Below are 14,996 nucleotides of genomic sequence, written 5' to 3'. Positions count from 1 at the left end.
TGTTGTAGACTTAACTGAGAACTGGAGATACTCTCCCAGATGAACTGCAGGGGAGTGTTGCCATGGTAACAACAGGCAGGCCCAGGCATTTTTATGTAGACTTTAAAGAAGAGACGAGGGAGTAAGGAGAAACTGTAGCAGGTTGGTAAAGTTTGGGTTTACATTCAGATTGAGTTTGAAGGAAAAAATTTATGTCAATGACCAAAGACAAATAAATTCTATGTGATCAATAGTTAATGTGAGGCCATTAAATCCTTGTAAAATTAAGGATACAAGAGAATGTTCTTCCCTACAACAGATTTAAGACAGACACATTAGTGTGCAGGCAATTAAATTAAGTTCCTTACATGAGTTTCATCATTTCCTCTAAGTATTAATAATACAAATGAAATGATGTACAGAAAATAAATATATCTTCAAACATTATACATGTATACACACATAGTTATATATCACATATATGCATACCATATGAACACATATGCATACCACATGTATCCATTTAATATATACACATATGTATACACATATAGATGTTATGCATACATACTACCCACAGCTTACACAGAGGCAGGCCACACACGTTATATGCTCCCATCTTACAAGGTTGTGAATGATGCAAAGACAAGGATCATGTCTTTTTTTAAATATTTTTAAAATTTATTTTTAGAGGGGAAGAAGAGAGGGAGAGAAACATCAACGTACGTTTGCCTTTCATGCATCCCCTGCTGGGAACTGGCCTGCAGGGAACCAGCCTGCAACCCAGGCATGTGCCCTGACTGGGAACTGAACTGCGATCCTCTGGTTTGCAGGCCTGTGCTCAATCCACTGAGCTACACCAGCCAGGGCAGGATCATGTCTTCTTTAAGTTACTCACCCAGGCCTGTACACAGTGATTGTTCCATACTGTTGACTGAAGGAAAGGTTCAACCATAAAAACACTGCTTTTATACCATTTGTATACTTACATAGTTTAATTTCATAGTTTCCTCTTGAAAACTTTGAGACTAAAACAGCTTCCTTTTTGAAGTTAGAGAAACCTGTTTAGATTACACACAATTGCCATTTGTTGCTGTTGTTGTTTTACTATGTTATTTTCAGCTAGAATAGGTGCCAGAGTTGAACTATCTTCTAGTCCAAATGAATAGAGGAACTTCTCTTTTGGAGTTTTGAGTGTGGAGAAGGCAAGCATCTCACTACATATCCAAACAGGGTTCAAAAAATGCTGAAGTGACAAGGGAGGTGAAGACTGATTTTCATACACTACATTTTACAGAGGAGGATAAAATCCAGGCATGTTTTCAAAGATACCCAGATATTTGTTCATTATGGATTTGGCATCATGGTAGTTTTCCCAAATGACTTTCAGTTCAACAGTATAGCCCTGATTGAGCCTAATGTGAAATCCTTTTTAGTATTAATATAATCTGTGGAGCCCGAAGGTCAAGAGAATGGGCAATTTGGGTTTGGGGTTCAGCTCTGTAATTTGCAGGTTATGTGATCTTGATCTAGTTGGTTAACTCTCTAGACATCTGTTTTTTCACAGATTATGTAGGAATAATAATAATACTATCTATCTTACAGAATTGTGAGGAGATTTAAATGAAATAATCCATATAAAGTTTTTCTTTCTTCCATTATTTCTTTCCCTTTCCCCTTCCTTCCTTCCTTCCTTCCTTCCTTCCTTCCTTCCTTCCTTCCTTCCTTCTTTCCTTCTTTCTTTCCTTCCCTCCTGTCTTCCTCCATTCCTTCCTCTCTTACATCCTTCCTTCTTTTACCAAGAATATAACAAGCACCCACTCTGTGCCAGGTACTGTTTTAGATATTGAAAATAAAGCACTGTACAAAACAAAATTTCAAACTTCATGTAGCTCATATTCTGGTGGGGAAGACAACTAAGCAGATGTAAAATATATAGTGTGTCAGAGGGTGATGAATTCTATGTAGGACAGAAATTAGGGGAAAACACACAGATTGAAAGTACTGGGTTTGAGGAGGGAGGTCCATTTCATATACAGTGGTCAAGGAAGTTTGCTTTCATACTGTGATAATTGGGCAGAGACTTAAATGAAGGAAAAACAATGTGCACTGGATAGAAGAAACCAGGCAGAAGAAAGAGCAAGTAAAACACCCTGAGACAAGTATATGTTCGAGATTTTCAGAAAGTTCAAGGAAGTCACCAAAGCTAAAGTCAAATAACCTTGATGAAGGAGGGAATGTAGGAGGTAAGATCAGACAGGATAATGGGATCTGCTTATAAAAGGTCTGATAGTTTCCTGTAAAACTTTGGCTTTTAGTCTGAGATAGGAAGTCACTGAGGGGACTTGAAGGAGAGGAATGACATGATGACTTTGAAGGCAGTTTCATTTTTTGACATGACATGTTTTAAAACAGGTCACAGAATCACACCTTGGATACTCATTGAGAATAGACTGTTATGTGGCAAGAGTAGAAGCAGGAGGATACTTAGAAGGAAATTTCAGTAGTCTAGTTGAGAAACTACTCAATAGTAGTAGATGATAATGATGATGATGATGATGGTTAGCACTAAGTGCCAACTATTGTTGTACTGCAATAAATAATTATACTATATTGGCTGCAATTAGATTTACATGAAGAAAAAAGACTAAATTTAAAAGTGAGATACCAAAGATTAAGAAATAGTATTTGTTAAAGTGAAGACTGCATGACTGTACACAGTAGCTCCCTCATCTTTGGGTCCATCATAGCTATGTGTGCATAGTACCAAAATAGCTGATATAAAATTTTAAATTTTGTCATCAGAAAAAAACAACATATTTGAATATATCTGTTCATCTATTTGAAATATAGTTATTCAACCATTGTGGTTTTCAATTGGGGTCAAACTGAATTTAATGTCAAACCAAAGAAAGGAAGAAGGAAAAGAAGAAGGAGAAGGAAGAAAAGAAGATGAGAAGGAGTAAGAGGAGGAGAAAAGAAAGATGTATCATCTATTTGATTTGTAGAAGAGAAGGAAAGTAGTCATCCAAAGGTTTATTGGAAAGTGATTTTTAACTAAAAGTGCTTTTTTCTATTCTATAAAAATATTATACAAAAATTTTGAAATAGAAAGTTAGAATCTTGACAAGAAAAAAATTATCATCATAGTCTACCATCCAAACCAACATCAATTTAACATGTTTCTTATTGGTCTTATTATTCTCATTGAGTTTTGCATTTAACACTCATACAGCATACACATCTATATATGATTTTTACACTTACTGCAAAATAAAATGTATTTACCCATGTTTTCAATTTTTTATAAATATCACTTAAAATAACCATGCAATATATTTAGTGCATGTGTCATGATTTACTTTACTAATACTGTATTCATAGATAATTTTAAAGGTTATATCTGTATTTTAAATAGTGTCACAGCAGCTACCTCTGGCTAAAACTTGTATTCTGTATTTAAGAGTATTTTCTTAGGACAGGTTCTCAATATTGGGATCACTGAAATATTTTAAGGCTTTTAAGCAGAATTTTGAACCATAAGAATAAAAAAATCTATGAATAAAGAATAAAAATTACAGAGCCCTGGCTTGTGTAGCTCAGTGGATTGAGCGCGGGCCTGCAAACCAGAGGATCGCGGTTCGATTCCCAGTCAGGGCACATGCCTGGGTTGCAGGCCGTTTCCTTACAGGCCAACTACCAGCAGGGGATGCACAAAAGGCAACCATACATTGATGTTTCTCTCCCTCTCTCCTTCCCCTCTAAAGATAAATAAATAAATAAAATCTTAAAAAAAATAAAAAAAGAATAAAAATTACAGAACCTTAAATTAAGGACTTTCCAGAGAAGCAATTTAGTGATTAGTTAAATTAAATACCAAGAAATGGAATAACTTATAAAACCCAACATGACTCTGCAGAAGTTTTCTTGCAGAGTTCCAAATCAGAAAATCATATATCATGTAATATCAAAACATGATTCCAAAGCAGAATTCCAGCCAAGATGGAGGCATGGGTAGCTAGGCTTCACCTCCTTGCGTAATCAAAAGAAGAATAGCAACCAATTTAAGAAAAAAAAAACCACAACCAGAAATGCCAGAAATCAAACTGTATGGAAGTCTGACAATCAAAGAGTTAAAGAAACAGTTATCCAGAATGGTAGGAAGGGGTGGAGATGGGAAGTTGGTGCAGCAAGATTGTGTGACAAGGCAGCAGCTGGTGGACTAGGATATTCCACACTGATGTGTGCATAAACCAGGAGGAACACCTGGGGAGCGAGACAGACTGTGCACAACCCAGGGTTCCAGTGTGGGAAAGTAAAACCTCACAATCTCTGGATGTAAAAATACTATAGAGGTGGAGTGGTGGGATAAACTCCCAGTCACACAGGGGAGTCCATTGGAAAGGTCCATAGGATCCTGGAACATAAATACACAAGCCCACCAACCCAGAAATCAGCATCTGAATGGACAAAATCCACTTGTGTGAAGTGGGGAGAGTGACTGAAAGTGGGTCAAGGGCCAAGAAAGCAGCATTGTTCCCCCTCCGATTCCTCTCTGACATACAGCACCACAACACAACGACTTGCATTGCCCTACCCTGGTGAATACCTAAGGCTCTTCCCCCAGTTGCACAAAAGCCAAGGACCGGACGGTTTCACAGGAGAATTTTACAAAATGTTTAAGAAAGAGCTAACCCCTATCATTCTCAGTCTATTCTAAAAAGTCCACGAAGAGGGAAGACTCCCAAATGATTCTTATGAGGCATTATCCTAATCCCCAAACTAGATAAAGACAAAACAGAGAAAGAAAACTACAGGTCAATATCACTGATGAACATAGAAGCTAAAATCCTCAACAAAGTACTGACAACAGCATCCAGCAATACATTAAAAAATCATACACCATGACCAAGTGGGATTCGTCCCAGGGATGCAAGGATGGTACAATATTTGCACATGAATACATAACATAAACAAAAGAAAAGACAAAATTAACATAATCATATTCATAGATGTGGAAAAAGCATTTGGTAATGTACAGCACCGATTTATAATAAAAATGCACAGCAAAGTGGGAGTAGAGGGAGCATACATAAATATAATTAAGGCCATATATGAAAAACCCACAGCCAACATCATACCCGACAGGCAAAAACTAAAAGCTTTCACACTAAGATCAGGAACAAGGCAAGGATGTCCGCTTTCACCACTTCCATTCAACATGGTATTGGAAGTCCTATTCACAGCAATCAGACAAGAACACATAAAATCGGCAAGAAAGAAATAAAACTGTCATTGTTTGCAGATGAGATGACAGTGTGCATACAAAGCCCTATAGACCCCACAAAAAACTACTCGACCTAATAGGTGAATTAGGAAAAACAGTGGGATACAAAGTCAATATTCAGAAATCAAAGGCACTTTTGTACACCAACAACAAAATATCAGAAACAGAAGTGAGAGAAAAAATCATACTTGATATAACAAAAAGAAAAATTAAGTAACCAGGAATAAACCTAACCAAGGAGGTAAAAGACCTGTACTCAAAAAACTACTCAACAATGAACAAAGAAATTAAGAAGGACACAAATGAATAGAACCATATATCATGTTTAAGGATTGGAAGAATTAACATCAACAAAATGTCCATATTACCCAAAGCAATTTATAGATTCAATGAAGTCCCTATTAAAATACCAATGACATATTTTACAGGTACAGAACAAACATTTTGAAAACATTTTTCCCAATTTTTTAAATTTAATTATTTTTCAAGTACAGTTTTCTGTCTATTACTCAAATCCCATCCTACCCCCGTGCTGCCCTCCTCCCTCCCATTTCCACCCTTCTCAGTTGCTGTCCATGTATCCTTTATATATGTTCCTCTAAATCCCTCCCCTACTTCCCCTGAAATTCCCTCCCCTCTCCCCTCTGGTCACTGTCAGCCTGCTCTCTCTTTCTGTGTCTTTGGTTATATTTTGCCTACTTCATTGTTTGTTGTTTAGCTTCCTGTTAAAAGTGAGATCATATGGTATTTGTCCTTCAACACCTGGCTTATTTCACTCAGCATAATGCTTTCCAGTTCCATCTATGATGTCGCAGAAGGTAGGAGCTCCTTCTTTCTTTCTGCAGCATAAAATTCCATTGTGTATATGTACCATAGTTTTTGATCCATTCATTTACTGACGGGCACCGAGGTTGCTTCCAGCTCTTGGCTATTTTAAATTGTGCTGCTATGAACATTGGGGTGCATAGGTTCTTTGGGATTGGTGTTTTAGGGTTCTTAGGATACAATCCTAGCAGTGGAATTGCTGGCTCAAAAGGCAAGTCCAATTTTAGTTTACTGAGAAAATTCCATACTGATTTCCATAATGGTTGTACCAGTCTCCAATACCACCAACAGTGGACCAGAGACCCATTTTCCCCACACCCTCTCCAACATTTGTTGTTTATTGCTGTCTTCATGATAGCCATTCTCACCAGTCTAAAGTGGTATCTCATTGTGCTTTTAGTTTCCATCTCTCTGAAAGCAAGTGATATTGACCATCTCTTCATGTGTCTCTGGATTCTCTGTATGTCCTCCTTGGAGAAATGTCTGTTCAAGTCCTTTCCCCATTTTTTAATTGGGTTATTTGTCTTCTTAGAGTGAAGCCCTGTGAGTTCTTTGTATATATTGGAGATTAAAACTTTGTCTGAGGTATCATTGGCAAATATGTTTTCCCATACAGTTGCTTGTCTTTTATTTTAATGCTGTTTTCCTTAGCTGCGCAGAAGCTTTTTATTTTGATGAGATCCCATTTGTTTATTCTTTCCTGTATATTCCTTGTTGTAGGGGACATATCAGTAAAAATGTTACTGCATGAAATATCTGATGTTTTCCTGCCAATGTTCTCCTCGAGGACTTTAATGGTGTCACAACTTATATTTAAGTCTTTTATCCACCTTGAATTTATTTCTGTGTATGGTGTAAGTTGGTGCTCGAGCTATATTTTTTTGCATGTCACTGTCCAGTTCTCACAACACCATTTGTTGAAGAGGCTATCTTCACCACATTTTATGTTACGCCCCCCTTTGTCAAATATTAATTGACTGTAGAGAGTTCGGTTTATTTCTGGGCTCTCTGTTCTGTTCCATTGGTCTATGTGCGCATCTTTATTTCAGTACCAGGCTGTTTTGATTCCAGTGGCCTTGTAATACAGTTTGATATCAGGTATTGTGATACCTCCTACTTTGTTATTCTTTCTTAACATTGCAGCTGCTATTCAGGGTATTTTATGGTTCCATATAAATTTCTGAAGTGTTTGTTCTATGTCTATGAAATATGCTATTGGTACTTTAATAGGTACTGCATTGAATCTGTAAATTGCTTTGGGTAGTATGGATATTTTGATAATGTTAATTCTTCCAATCCATGAACACGGTATACATCTCCATTTGTTTGTGTCTTCCTTGCTTTCTTTCTTCAGTGTTGTGTAGTTTTCTGCATACAGGTCTTTTACCTTCTTGGTTAGATTTATTCCCAGATATTTTATTTTTCTTTTTGCTATATCGAATGGGATCTTTTTCTTGATTTCTGCTTATGCTGATTCATTGTTAGCATACAAAAATGCCTTTGATTTCTGGATATTGACTTTGTACCCCACTGTTTTGCCAAATTAATTTATTAGTTTGAGCAGTTTTTTGGTAGAGTATATAGGATTTTCTATGTACACTATCATGTCATCTGCAAACAATGGCAGTTTCTTTCCTCCTTTCCAATTTGAAAGCCTTTTATTTCCTTTTCTTGCCTAATCGCTGAGGCTAAAACTTCCAATACTATATTAAAGAGAAGTGGTGAAAGTGGACAACCTTGTCTTGTTCCTGATCTTAGTGGAAAAGCTTTTAGTTTTTTCACATTGAGTATGATGTTGGCTGTAGGTCTTTCATATATAGCCTTTATTATATTGAGGCATGTTCCCTCTATTCCCACCTTTATCATAAATGGGTGTTGAACCATATAAAAAGCTTTTTCCGCATCTATTGATATAACCATGTGGTTTTTGTGTTTGCTTTTGTTTATGTGGTGTATTACATTTCCTGATTAGCAGATATTGAACCATCCTTGCATCCCTGGGATGAATCCCACTTGGTCGTGGTGTATGATCTTTTTGATGTATTGTTGGATGCGATTTGCCAATATTTTGTTGAGGATTTTAGCATGTATGTTCATCAGCGATATTGGCCTGAAGTTTTCTTTCTTTGTTGTGTCTCTATCTGTTTTTGGAATTAGGATGATGCTGGCTTCATAAAAAGAGTTTGGGAGTTTCCCATCATTTTGGATTTTTTGAATAGTCTGTGAAGAATAGGGGATAGCTCTTCCTTAAATGTTTTGTAGAATTCTCCTATGAAACCATCTAGCCCAGGGCTTTTATGTGATGGGAGTTTTTTGATTACTGTTTGAATTTCATTTGCTGTTATTGGTCTGCTCAGGCTTCCTGTTGCTTCTTCATTGAGTTTTGGAAGAGTATATTTTTCTAAAAATTTGTCCATTTCATCTAGGTTTTCAAATTTCTTGGCATACAGTTCTTCATAGTAATTTCTTACAGTCCCTTTTATTTCTTTGGTGTCAGTTGTAATTTCTCCTTTTTCATTTCTAATTGTGTTTCTTTGTGTCTTCTCTCTTCTTTTCTTAAGGAGCCTACTTAAAGTCTTGTCTTTTTTGTTTATCTTTTCAAAAAACCAACTCTTGGATTCATTGATCCTTAGAATTGTGCTTTTAGTTTCTAGGGTATTTAATTCTGCTCTGATCATGGTTATTTCCTTCCTTCTACTTGCTCTAGGCTGTCTTTGTTATTGTTCTTCGAGTTCTTGCAGGTGCTGGGTTAGGTTGTTTGTTTGAAATGTTTCTATTTTCTTTAGGTAAGACTGTATTGCTATGAACTTCCCTCTCAGGACTGCCTTCACTGTGTCCCATAAGTATTGGGTTGCTGTGAATTCATTTTCATTTGTTTCCAGAAACTTTTTGATTTCTTCCCTAATTTCAATCTTGACCCATTCGTTGTTTAATACAATACCATTCAGTCTCCATGATTTTGGGTGTTTCGGGTTTTTTTCCTGCGGGGTTGGTTTCTAATTTCAGTCCCTTGTTTTCAGAGAAAATGCTTGGTCTGATTTCAATTTTCTTGAATTTGTTGAGGGTCGTTTTGTGTCCTATCATGTGGTCTGTCTTTGAAAATGTACCATGTTCATTTGAAAAGAATGTGTATTTAGCTTCCTTGGGATGGATGGCTCTATATATATCAGTCAAGTCCATTTTATCTAGGGTGTTGTTTAGTGCAGCTATATCTATTTTGTTTGGAAGATCGTTCCATTTATGACAGTGGGGTGTTAAAAACTTCTACTATAATTGTGTTGCTGTCAATATCTTTCTTAAGTTCCTCTAGGATTTTCTTAATATATTTGGGTGCTCCTATGTTGGGTGCATATATATTTATTATGTTAATGTCTTCTTGGTGGATTCTTCTCTTGAGTATTATGAAGTGACCTTCTGGGTCTCTGTTTATGGCCGTTTTTTTGAAGTCTATTTTGTCTGATATTGGAATTGCTACCCTGGCTTTTTTTCTTGACCATTTGCTTGGGAAATTTGTTTCCATCCTTTCACTTTTATTCTGTGATGGTCTTTTGTCCTGAGGTGGGTCTCCTGTAGGCACCATATGTGTGGGTCATGCTTTCTTATCCATTCAGCTATTCTATGTCTTTTGATTGGAGCATTTAATCCATTTACATTTAAGGTTATTATTGTTTTATAAGATTTTATTTATTTATATTTAGAGGGGAAGGGAAGGAGAGAGGGAGAGAAATATCAATGTATGTTTGCCTCTCCTGCCTCCACTGCCAGGAACCAGGAACTGGAACCAGGAACTGGCCTGCAACTCAGGCATGTACCCTGACTGGGAATTGAACCGAGATCATGTGGTTTGCAGGCCTGCGCTCAATCCACTGAGCTACACCAGCCAGGGCCTAAGGTTATTATTGATAGGAACTTATTCATTGTCATTTTTGTACCACAGTTCCTCTCTGTCTCTCTCTTTTCCTTCCTTTCCTTAAAACAATCCTTTTAGTATTTCTTGTAGACCTGGTTTGATGGATGCATATTCTTTTAGGTTTCTTTTGTCTTGGAAGCTCTTTATTTGGCCTTCTATCTTGATTGAGAGCCTTGCTGGGTAAAGAAGCCTTGGTTGCAGGCCTCTGTTTCTCATTACTTGGAATATTTCTTGCCATTCTCTTCTTGCTTGGAGTGTTTCCATTGAGAAGTCAGTAACTAACCTTATTGGGGCTCCCTTTTATGTTACTTCCTTTTTTTCTCCCTTGCTGCCTTTAAGATTCTCTCTTTGCCTTGGAATTTTGCCATTTTAATGATGATGTGTCTTGAAGTGAGCCTCTTTGGGTTCCTCTTGAATGGGACTGTCTGTGATTCCTGGATTCGTGTAACTTTGTCTCTCATCAAATTAGAAAATTTTCCATCATTACTCTTTCAAATAGGTTTTCTATTGCTCGTTCTTCTTCTCCTACTGGTATTCCTATTATTCAGATATTATTACGTTTCATATTATCTTGCATTTCTCTTAGTCCCTCTTCATTCTTTTTGAGCCTCTTTTCCCTTTCTTGCTCTTTCTGGGAGATTCTTTCTACTGTGTCCTCCAACTCGCTGATCCAATCTTCTGCCTCATCGATCCTGCTTTTCATTCCTTCTACTGTGTTCTTCAGTTTAGAAATTGTATTCTTCATTTCCTCTTGTCCTTTGCTGATAGTTTCTATTTCCTTTTTCATGTCGATCTAGTTTGTGGAGAGCTCATTGTAGCTCTCCTCTAGTTTCTGGTAGCTCACTGTGAGCTCTTTGAATTTCCTGATAGCTAGTGCTTTGAATTCAATATCTGATAGCTGACTTGCCTCTCTTTCATCTGACATTATTTCTGAGATTTCCACCTTTTCTTTCATTTGGGCATTGTTTCTTTGTCTTCCCATTGCTTATGAGACTCTTCTTCTTAGCCTCAGATTCTTAAATTGATCTGTTCTGACTCCCTGGGTTTATGGTCTGAACTTCTGTGGTAGAATTCCTGCGAAAGTCAGTGGTGCGGTCTCCTGCAGGTATCTTCATATTCTCCGCTTCCACCTACTCCTTTCTTTGTGTGTGTTTGATCAACTGGAGGGGGAGACAAAATGGTTTATGACAGCTGGAGCGTACTTCATGATATTTACAGTCACAGCCGGTAGAGAAGAGATAGAAGATCTTAGGCTCTACATAGTGCTAAGTGTAATCTTCAACCCATTTGCCACTTTTAAGAAAGGATAGGCCAAATATAAGTCTCTTGATGGGGAGGGGAGGCTTGTGAGTTGTATCTAGAAAGCAGTGAGGTTGCGGGTGGTCAGATTTTGAGGTAAGGTGAGAGTGAAGAATAGTAAATAGGCGTAGCGTGTGAGCAAGTAGAGTTAACCACTACAGTAATAGAATTCAGGAACCTGTAAAGTGGGCTAAGACCCTAGAGGTGAGTTGTGAAGTATTTACAGTGGTATAGAAAGCAACATACAAACAAGCAAAGAAACTAATACATAAAAAGAGGCAAGAGAAGTGAGGAAAGAGTAATAAGTTTGGGGTGAATGGAAGAAGGAAACAGGAAAAAAGAAAGGAGAGGAACAGAGTACTGAGAGATACAGCAACAATAATATTAAAAATATACGATTTCTGAAAAAAGTTTTAAAAAGTTTAAAAATAATTTTAAAAAAGTTAAAAAAAACAAAAAACAAAACAAAACAAAACAAAAAAACTCCTTCCTCGTTGGTTTCAAACTGTCCAATCCGGTTTTTCTGGTTTCTGCAGGACCCCTCTGTGGGCTGGGCTTTAGGCCTAGGCGAACACCCGCCTGCCAGCCAGGCTACCAGACTGGGGTGCGGGTGCCCGCCCACCTGACAGGCTGCCTGGGTCCCAGGGGATCTGGTACTGGTCCTTCCCAGTCCTGTGGCTGGGTGAGAAGCAAGTCAAGCTCCCTTCACAGGAGAACACCTCAGTCCACTTTCCAGTAAAAACTTCTCCAGAAAGTGTGTCTCTCAGTCCAGCCCAATCCCCAATGTGACTGGTTAGGACAATGCTCCTCTCAAATTTCCTGGGCTGGCAGGCTGGTGGGCTGGCGACCACAGAAATGGCAACTGAACATGGCCCCCTGTCCTTGCTACCCTCTATGCACACCTAGGCAGACAGGTCTCTGCCACCCAGCCCCGCCTTGATGGTGAGGGAGGGAGCCAGCTCTGCCAAGGACCCCACAGCTGGCCCAATGCTCCACTAGGTGCTCGGCTCTCTATGAGTCCTCCGTGGCACTGGCCACAGACGGAAGCCTCTACACCCCTAACTTGGCGGCAGCAGCGGCTCCGAGGCATTATGGGCTGGCGGAGGGCAGCCGGCCCTGCCGCTGCCGCTTTTGTCTTTACTCACAGGTGCTGGGCTCCCTATGAGTCCTGTGTGACAGATACCCTGACGCTGACTGTAGACAGAAGTCTCTGGGCTCTGGAAGCTGCAGCAGCAGCAGCTCCGAGGTCTTTACGTGCTGTCAAATGGCTGCTGGTCCCGCTGCTGCCGCTTTTGTCTTTACTCATAGGTGCCAGGCTCCTGATGAGTCCTCTTTGGCAGACACCCCTGTCGCTGGGCACAGGCGGAAGCCCCTGGACCCTGACTGCTGGGGCAGCCGTGGCTCCGAGGTCTTTACACGCCGGCCAATGGCTCGAAAATTTATATGGAACCATAAGTGACCTGAATAGCCTCAGCAATTTTGAGAAAGAAGAGCAAAGGAGGAGGAATCACAAGATCTGATATCGAACTATATTACAAGGCCTTAGTAATCAAAACAGTTTGGTACTGGCATAACAATAGACACATAGATCAATGAAACAGAATAGAGATTCCAGAAATAAACCGAAATCTCTATGGTCAGTTAATATTCAACAAAGTGAGCAAAAGCATAAAATACAGTAAAAGTGGCCTCTTCAGCAAATGGTGTTGGGACATCTGGACAGCTACAGGAAAAAAATGAAACCTGACCACCAACTTATACCATACACAAAAATATACTCCACGTGGATACGAGACTTAAATATAAGTAGTGATACCATAAAAGTCCTAGATGAGAACATAAGCAGGAAAATCCTAGATATTCCATGCAGCAATATTTTCACTGATATATCCCCTAGAGCAAGGGACATAAAGGGAAGGATAAACAAATGGGACTTCTCAAAATAAAAAGTTTCTGCAAGGCTAAAGAAAACAGCAGACTAGAGAGAAGATGGTGGCTAGGTCAGAGGGAGCAGACTCCACTTCCTCCTACAGATGGCAGAGAAATGTGGCCAATCTATGGAGGAATAGAGCAGACAGCCAACAGTACCACAGCATATATGAAAATAGGAGATCAAAAATTGTATCAGAACTTGAAAAACCAGATGGTAAGTAGAGTGCTTCAGGACAAAAAGGGCTCAGAGATCAGCACAGGGACCATGGAGGCTGTAGAACCAGGCCAGGCCACTGGTTCTGCCACAGGGCTCTTGGGAGAGAGCTGGGTTGGTGCTCCCTTCCCAGCCAAGCAGAGTTTGAGCAGCACTGGGAGATACCTGGTGGCTTGAAGTCGCAGAGAGGGGAGTAAGGACTGAGTGGCAAACACTCGGGGGCTGTGAGCACTCATGCATAGCCCTAGAAAGAGAGCATGCCTGAGCCCATGTGACCAGAGCTGGCCTGGCCAGGTGTGCACCCACAATCCAGGGAAAGAGAGCTTGGTGGAACGCCCAGGACCACACCTGTGGACAGAGAGGGCCTGGGCACCTCAGGAGACCTGGAACCTGAACCTTGTAAACCCAGAATGAGAGCGTGTGCCTCAGGAGACTTGGAGACCACATCTGTAAATCTGTCCCTGAGCCTACTGCAGCCAGCAAGAACAGAAAAACCAACCGGTTTGACCACTTTGAAACCAGCAAGAGGTTTTTTTTCATTGTTGTTTTCTGCTTGTTTGTTTAATTTTTTAAACTAATTTTTTATTTTTATTATTTTTTGTCTCTCAATTTCTTTTACTTCTCTTTCTTTCTTTCTTCCTTTCTTTCTTTCTTTCTTTCTTTCTTGTTGTGTTCCTTCTTCCTTTCTTTCCAATTTTATCTCTTCTATCTTCCTTAGGCTGCTTTTTAAAAAAATACCTGCAAATGAGACAAAAACCCCTGAAACTGTGAAAACACCAGAGTTGGACCCAAAGAGGGTGCATCCCAACAGCTGAGACAGAGAGACAAATTTCACTTTGCTATCACAGAGAACCTGCAAGATATTGCAGGTAATACAGCAATAATACAAAATAATATTTATATTATTATTTTACATTATTCTTACATCTTTTATTTGAATAATATTTTTGCATTCCTCTTTTTTCTGTTTAGTCTTCTTTGTTTGGCTGGAGAAGACTGTAAGACCTGTCATACTGTATCGCTTGACAGGTTTCCCCTGTTTTCTCATTCATAGCATATTGCTAATTTATTGTCCTTTACTTCCCCTGTGTTCCATTAGCACACTACTGAAGATCTGATTCTCCCTATTCTTGGTATCTAGATCTCATAGATCCTGTCATATGATTGTTGCTCTAATATTATTGTAAATAATAGCTGTTCCATATTATTACAAATACTACACAACACCCCTCCCAGATCTCAGGCCACTTCCAGTTTCCTGAACTTTATTGCTATAGTGGTTAACTCTATTCTCTCACACACTACACCTATTTACTATCCTTTACTCTCAACTTACCTCAGAATCTAACCTCCCACAACCTCACTGCTTTCTAGATCTAACTCACAATTCTTCCCTCCCCAACAAGGGTCTTATCTTCTTTCTAGCTTTTCTAAAAAGTGGCTAGTTGGGTGGAATATCACAGTTAACACTATACATACCCAGAGGATCTCATATCTCCTCCTTGCTGGCTGCTACTGTAAATAGCATAGAATACTCTGTTGCTGTCTTA

The sequence above is a fragment of the Sturnira hondurensis genome, unplaced genomic scaffold (genome assembly GCF_014824575.4).
Source record: "Sturnira hondurensis isolate 20B ecotype Veracruz unplaced genomic scaffold, ASM1482457v3 Scaffold0005198, whole genome shotgun sequence".
Classification (NCBI taxonomy): Eukaryota; Metazoa; Chordata; class Mammalia; order Chiroptera; family Phyllostomidae; genus Sturnira; species Sturnira hondurensis.
This window is presented reverse-complemented; position numbering follows the sequence as displayed.